The sequence below is a fragment of the Neltuma alba genome, unplaced genomic scaffold, assembly GCF_004799145.2.
Source record: "Neltuma alba isolate B1F8T4 unplaced genomic scaffold, ASM479914v2 tig00001639_pilon, whole genome shotgun sequence".
NCBI lineage: Eukaryota > Viridiplantae > Streptophyta > Magnoliopsida > Fabales > Fabaceae > Neltuma > Neltuma alba.
This window is the reverse complement of record NW_021632546.1, coordinates 183,653-192,128: the sequence shown is the minus strand read 5'-3', so window position 1 is coordinate 192,128 and position 8,476 is coordinate 183,653. Positions and strand designations below refer to the sequence as shown.

At 33.5% G+C, this 8,476-nt stretch overlaps 1 pseudogene; it reads left to right on the top strand.

The window, feature by feature from the left end:
* Window positions 1–1,157: 1,157 nt before the first annotated feature.
* LOC114760568 (hexose carrier protein HEX6-like) lies at window positions 1,158–8,313 on the top strand (annotated as a pseudogene).
* Window positions 8,314–8,476: the final 163 nt, after the last annotated feature.

The following is an 8,476-nucleotide window of genomic DNA, read 5'->3' as shown; positions in this document are numbered from 1 at the left end:
AAAAACTAATTGATTAATTTGAGTATGTTAAGAAAATTATTTAAGTTAGCTATTTGCAATAAATTAGTATTATCTTTCCTAAAATATCCTTACTAATCAAGTGTATAGGTAGAATTACGATTTGATGAAACTTTTAATATGTGCAACTAATATAAAGACTATTTTATTTTTAAAAAAAAAGATAAATATAAGAAACAAAGCGAATTAGGGTTTTATATTTAAAAACAAATTAAAAGTCAAATTAATTCTTATATTAAATACAGGAAGAAGTATTATTGAAATGTAATCTCTTATCGATGTAAAATAATTAATACGGAATCCAAAATTCATTACCATTCCTATCCTTTTTTTAAAAGGTCTCATCAGCAAGTTTTTTTGGGGCTAAATAAAAGGTCATGCGCGAATTTTCTCAAATATCAATTATCTTCTTTTTCGAAAAATATACTTTGCTTTGGAAATAAGGATAACTATGGGGAAAATGAATTCATAAAATAATTGACAGTTTTAGACTATATATATATATATCATGAAAAAAGTTTACACATTTAACGAGTTTAACATATTTTAACAAATTTTTTTAGTAGTTAAAAAACTAGCATAAAAAGGAGCAGAGTGAGTAATTTGTTCCAAAAAATTATGAATGAAAGATGCACGTACAGACCCATCCTGTTATCCATAAATAGCATAAATTTTTAAAAATCGTCAATTAATTTTCAAAAGTAATACTCAAACATATCTTGATCATTAAATAATACGATGCGCGTTTCCTTAATTTATCCCATAAACAAGGAAATATATATATATATATATATATATATTTCAGTGAATCGAAGAGATTTGGCAGCACAGTAGTAGAATTTGAGTCATCAAACAGAACTCTTATCAATCAATCAAATCTTGTATTGAAAAGTAAGCCAATTACGTTTAGAAGGAAAAAAAAGACAAAATAGCATTCAGGTCAACGAAACACAACGTTGCTTGTATTGAAAGTTCAAACCACCAGGATACTGTCAGGAACTGTTTAATTCCCAACCCAAATGGTGATGACCTTATCGTCAGATCCAGCAAAGACTAATCCTGCTGTTCTGTGATAGTAGCCTGCTGCTCTATCTTCCTCACTTTCTACTTACTGTGTTAAGCTCAAGGGAAAAAGTCTGATGGCTCTGAGCTTTGCTGTATCAAACGGAAGTGAACACAACAATGGCAAGATAACCTTGTTCGTTGTCTTGTCTTGCATGATGGCTGCCGTGGGAGGTGTCATCTTCGGCTATGACATTGGCATATCAGGTGAGTTTCTTGCTATAAATAGAAACCTTAAATCTCTTCAACAAAGGTTGGTCGATAAGACTAATAGTGACTTTGAAGGAAAAGGGTTCGGTTCTCCTCAAACAAGATCCAATATTTGACTCGTGTGTAAAAAATCAAGTTATGAGGGCTAACCCTAAGTGGACATAATATTGTTTATATCTAACCTAATAGTATTGAATCCTTCATGGGCATATAAAAAAAAGTTAATCCAATAAAGACTTAACCCATACCCTCCGCAAGTGTTGGTTCAAGTCTTCGTGCTAACGTGAGGTATCACTGAAATTGTCTTAACCTTAGTGAGTCCCTGGTTGAGTAAGTCAAACTTGAAACAACCTTCCTAAATAAACCGATAAACTTAGCTTTTTCATAGTAACTGTAAGAAATAACTTTTTATGACCAAACCATGCCAAATATAAACTCAAATTATATCACAATCATCTACATTAACTAATTATATAATATTGTTATCCATGATAGAAAAGAGCAGCACCTAATCATACATCCTATTACGGATAAAAGAACTTTTCCTAATTCATTCAAACACAAACTATATAAGAAAGGATCAATCTCATCTAATATGATTATAAAACAACATATAATATAACTCATAAATCAAAATATTAAGAATTAAATCTTAATTCATATTTTATAATAAATTCATAAATAAATCACATGCAATCCTAGGCCTCTGGCCAACTACCAGCACACATACCACAATAGTACAACTCGAAAGACATAAGATATAATAATGCATGAATCAATTGAAAACAATTTATCCTAAGTCATAATATACAGGATACAACATAGCCCATAAATCGAGAAGATACTACAAGTCGCTAATGTAGCTTTACTCCTCCTCAGCCTTCCTTGACCACCCTCATCTAAAGCTTTCACCTGAAAAATGTTAAACAATAGGGATGAGAGAACGTCTTAGTAATCAAATCCCTACCTATCACACACACTAGCATGGGCCAGCGAGATGTCAGGTGGGATACACAGAGTTAATAACAGTCAATAGACATTTATTTAATAGTTAAACCTACAATAACCATATAAGTCGAATATTTTTGCCAATCTCATGCAGTTGATAAATTTCAAAAGAGATAACATACTTTTTATTTTATTTAAAAGATATAAATATCAAATGAAGATACTGTGTCATATACAATCCATGAACCCAAATCCATTCTTATATCCTCTTTACTTTCACTGACTGGACCTATGGGCCAAGTTCTTTCCATTTAACTGGCTATTTTGACAAGCGCACCACATGAGTGATATGGACTGACCAAAGACCACAGAGCACTCGGTGGATCATGGGTCTCCCCTCAAAGAACCAGTGAGGTGTCACAATCCCTTGAAGAACTAGTGAGACAATAATAGTGGTCAACCATAGAGCTCCGTATGGAGGCTGATACCACATGGTAAGTATATAAATCTCAATAACTCCAATCATCTCCTTCCTCCACCCAAACTAGATGCACAGGGTTCAAAATAATATATTTATATGCATAATCAATCGAATTCCAGAATAACACCTCATAGTGATAATTATTAATTTCTAAAAATACAAATGATTTCAATCCTTTTCAAAATAGTATCCCACAAGACAGTTCATACAAAACATAATATATGTATATGAAACTTGGTTATAAAATCACTCACCAATCTCATACTAATGCAATAACAGATAGAAATTTAGTTACCTAGACTCCTAGTTAACAGTCAAATACAAACGAAACTCGTACTTGAAAATGCCATAGTAGTGTTTATATCTACAAATGAAATTAAAACATTATCTCTATAATATTAGAGTAATCCACTCACAAATTTCTAGCATTTAATTCTCTCTCTAAGACCTTCAACTGTTACTCAAAATTCTAGCTCAAAAAGCTTTTTCCAAGGTTTAGGGTAAGAACATATATATATATATGAGGATTTAGATTCAATTACTAGGTTCCCTTAACTTATATTATCTTTAATTGTCAAATCATATCATTTAAATCACCAAATTCATAAACCTAGATAGAGAATCCTCAATTTGTAGCTTATGTTCTATCTTCGAAAAATTTAGACTGTGCAACACCTCACTTTTATATACTAATAGGATCATTTTAACATCTGTGAATCACTAACGCCAGGTTTCCGTCCTAGGAAAAGACAGGGAATTTTTTATTTTTTATATTGGAATCCGTTGATCAAATATTTCAAACCTTCAGATAACTGATGAGTGATCCAATATCAACCCTACTTTCAACTTAATCTATTATCACCTAAAATGATTTCATTCTATGCAATCTCTATTATGTTGAAAATATAGTAACCATCTTGGTTAATAGTACATGCTTGCACCCGGCAGTGCTCTCCTCATTATGCTGGATACAAAATAATATTTACATAAAGCAAGTAAAGTTACTTGCCCAAATATTTTGCTATACAATTTACAGAATTATAACAGGTATCTCTACTCTTCAATCAGCTCACCTTCTTCTTAAACATCCTCCTTATCCTTCGAGTTACTAGCCTTCGCTGTTCATCATGAATGGGAGGGTGAGATTCTAAAGAATCCCCGTAGTAGTAATTTTCATCAAACAAATGTGCAGATTATATAAAGCATACAAAACAAGCCAAAGTGGAAGATAACCTTGCAAGCTAATGCAATTAAGCATTTATGCGCAATGACAGATAGACAAGCTGAATAAATAATGCGCAAATAATTGGCAATCACTGCCCCATGTCTATCAGCTACACATGATCACGGCTAAAAATCCATGCAAGGAAATAAGGATTACATGTTCTCATGCTTTAAACAGCAATATGGCATAAACAGACATGCAGTAATCATACACAAGTGTAAGGTAGGAAAGAACTACTACCTGAACCTTCTGCTTCAAAATCAAACGTAACCTTACTTGTTTACTTTCTCTTAGCTTCTTCGGTGGGCTTTTGCAGATATCAAAACCTATTATTTTAGTAAGGGTAGGTTAATGCTTGATCCAACTAAAATTCATAAATTAGAAATCTCTCTTTAAATCCCAATCCTTTTTCAATCTCTATTAGCCTTTAATTACTCTTATCCCCTTGCCTTACAAGCTTACTAATCGAAAGTGTGTACACAAACACAAATATATACTTTGTAGCACTTCCCATGCCAAACACCTAACACTTAGGCGCCTATGCTAGAGTATAAATTATTATTTTTGTACTTCTAACTTGCTTCTAAAATTGGCTTGGCTTAATTAACTTCATACTGTAATTTCCAAATCCATACAATTCTTATCTATTATATTTTAAGGACAAAGTCATGTCTCACATGCATGTGCTTTCAAGTCCACTAACTTGAGTTTCAGTCAAGTAAAAAGTCCAAATGACTTTGACTTACACGTACTTATTTATAAATACACATTCAATCTCCCTTGTTAGAAATTTAGTCAAATAACTCAATCATTTGAATCCCCTCTAAACCATTCATAATTCATTTAAACACTTGACTACCTTCCAACATTAACCGTTAGCCTCAATTATTTGGATTCAAATCAAGAAGCTCAACCTCTTTCTTAACAAGCTTGCTTTTCCTTAAGCAAATTCCTAGCTTAACTTTATTTAACTTGACAGCACACGTGTATACATATTTAAGAGAGCTCACAAATCCTCTGAATCCTTTCAACAATAATAACTTGATTCTATAAACATTCTTTAGTCAATTACAATTCCTCTTCACCATTTGCAAACCCTAAGAACACAAATTTCCTTCTTGTTTCTTGAGTAACTTTAGGATATCCAAAACCAATATTTAATCTTCTAGCTATCAAGCATCAGCTAAGTCTCTATTAAACATTTCTTACTTCATTTGATAATTCTCTAACTTCCTAATTTATAATTTCACTCTTCAATTACTCTAAAAGGTTTGAAATTTGATCGACGAATTCCAATATTGGAAAAAAAAAATCCCTGTCTTTTCCCAAGTCGGAAACCTAACGTTAGTTATTCACATACGTTAAAATGATCCTATTAGTATATATAAAAGTTAAGTGTTGCAGACTGACAACCTCAAAATGAGTTAATTCTAATTATTAATCCAACTGTTGAATTTAATGTCTTATATGTCATAAGTCTACTCTAAATTTTGGGTTAGTCCTATGGTGAACAAGTTCTAAAATGCTAATTTACTATCTAGTATTGTATCTACCAAATCTAAAACAAATAAATAAAAAACGTACCTAATAGCTTGTAACTCAGAGATCAAATTGACGATCCAAACATTGAAATTGATGAGTATGAAGTCTAGGACCAGCTGACCAAATTGCAGCCTGATTCAACAGTTCACAAACTCGTAAACAGCACATTACTAAGACTATCTCGGTTTTGTGCAAAATTATTTAATTCATCTTTAACTCTTTCCTACTACCACCTGTATATAAGCTCCTAAAGCTCTCTTTTTCCATTATTTAGTCGATGTGGAACTTTTAAAAATTGTTATTTTATCCATCTTCCTATCATTTAGTCAATGTGAGACTTTTGAACATTATTATTTTATTCATTTTCTCATACACACACACACACATACACATACCTAAAATTAGAATTATTTTAATTGCATATATATTTATATATATATAACCTCTACCTATTCTATAAAAATGTGTTTAAATATTAGAGATGTGAAAATTAGGATGTTACAAAACTCACATGAATCTGTATTTTATTCATTTTCCCATACACACACACACGCCTAAAATTAGAATTATTTTAATTGCATATATATATTTATATATATAACCTCTACCTATTCTATAAAAATGTTTTTTTAAATATTAGAGATATGAAAATTAGGATTTACAAAACTCACATGAATCTGTTACCATTGTCACAATATATGGCTGCTTTGATGAACTAGAAGGAATGAATATCAAGGTGGGGTGACTTCAATGGAGCCATTTTTGGTGAAGTTCTTCCTAGAGATATACAAGAAGATGAAGGAGGATACAGAAGTGAGCAATTACTGCATATTTGACAATCAACTACTGACAACATTCACTTCATCACTCTATGTGGCTGGGCTGCTTACTACCTGCATAGCTTCGTATATCACCAAAACTTTTGGAAGAAAGCCTTCCATTATTACAGGTAGTGCTGTGTTTCTTTCTAGTGCAGCCTTTGGTGGTGCGGCTTTTAATGTCTATATGCTCATTCCTGGTCGCCTTTTGCTTGGAGTTGGAGTGGGCTTTGCAAACCAGGCAAGGTTTTATTGTGAAATTGTGAAGATTGATGAAGTAGGCTTTTATTGTTACTTATTTAATTAGAAATGTCGTTAAGGGATGAGTATTGTTGCATTTTAAATTCATTTAAACTTGAATTTGATTTTTCTGCTTCTTTTGAAGAAAATCTACTATGCTGCCCTTTAAAGAGGAAGATAAAGACTCCTAAAAAAACAAAAAAAATTATGACAATGGCAGGAGCACTCCCATAAGAGAGTAAATGTAACAAGAAATTACTTTTACATTTACCCAATTTAATACTCAGGTTTAATTCAAGGAGATAAAATAAAATTTTCTCTCCTTTTTATTTTCTGGGGCATATGAGGGACACGTGTTTACATTAAGAGTTTCTGCATCCTCATTTCCCTCTACCAAGCCATACCTTGTGATTGATTTCTTCTTGTTCCTACTCAAAGATTAAACTGTTTCTTTTGACGTATCATGTTAACTTAGAAAATTCAAGTAGCAGCAAACTCAATGCTTGCTAGAAGATAATTACACATCCACAAGACCTCAACAGCTTAGTTTAAACAACATAGTTGCCCAATCCTCCACCACAGTGAAGAGTCATTTGTAGTTCTCATGCTTTCTCAGGATTTAGTAGACTTGGCTATCACCTAACTCCGACCATTTTCCTATGCTAAGAAATTCTTGTAATGTTTGTTCTGCAGTCAGTTCCTCTGAATCTCTCAGAAATGGTGCCACCAACACTAAGAGGTGCAATCAACAACAGGTTCCAACTTAGCGTTGGAATCGGAGCTTTGTGTGCTAATTTTATCAACTATGGCACGGAGAAGATTAAAGGGGGATGGGGTTGGCGCATCTCACTAGCCATGGTAGGAGTGCCAGCCTTGATCCTCAAACTAGGTGCACTTTTCCTCCCAGAAACTCCCAATAGCCTAATCCAACACAGTAAAGATCGTGGAAAGGCAGAGTTAATACTTCAACGAATTCGAGGAACCGATGATGTTCAAACTGAGCTTGATAGTCTCATCAAAGCAAGTTCAACATCAAAAAACACTGATCACTCATTCAAGCTTATACTGAAATGAAAATACAGACCTCAACTTGTAATGGCAATAGCAATACCATTTTTCTAGCAAGTGACAGGGATCAATGTCAAAGCCTTCTAGGCCCCTTTGCTTTTCAGAACACTAGGGTTAGGTATAGGTGCTTCACTCTTGTCTGCTGCCATGACTGGATTGTAGGCACTGGCTTGACCTTCATATCAATACTTGTTGCTGACAAATTTGGCCGGAGAACCTTGTTTGCAATAAGAGGCATTCAGGTGTTAGCATCTTAAAGTATAGTAGGAGGGATAACGGCAGCTTATCTGAAAGATAATGGAGGATTGAGCAAAGGGTATGCTTACTTGGTTTTGGTGATGATATGCATATACGTTGCTGGATTTGGATGGTAATGGGGCCCATTGGGGTGGTTAGTACAGAGTGAGATTTTTCCATTGGAGATTCGATCTGTCAGGCAAAGCATCACGATGGCAGTGAGCTTCCTCTTCACTTTCATTGTTGCTCAAACATTTCTAACAATGCTTTGCCACTTCAAGCTTGGGATTTTCTTCTTCTTTGGGGGTTGGGTGCTGGTGACGAGTGTGTTTGTGTACTGTTTCCTGCCAGAGACCAAGAATGCACCTATCGAATAGATGCAGAAGGTGTGGTATGAACACTAGTTTTGGAAGAGAATGATGGATGGAGGGATTGAGAAGAGAGAACAAGAGAGTGGTCTCTGATGAAAAGTCTAGATCCAAGTTGTTTAGGCTCTTTTGTTATAATGAAAGAAAAGAAATTAGTTTCCTTTATTCACAATGCCTTTCACGTCTCTCTAATTAATGACTCAATAGTTTCTTCTATTTCTTCACTTCTCAAGGGAGGGGTATGATAATTACTTTTCAT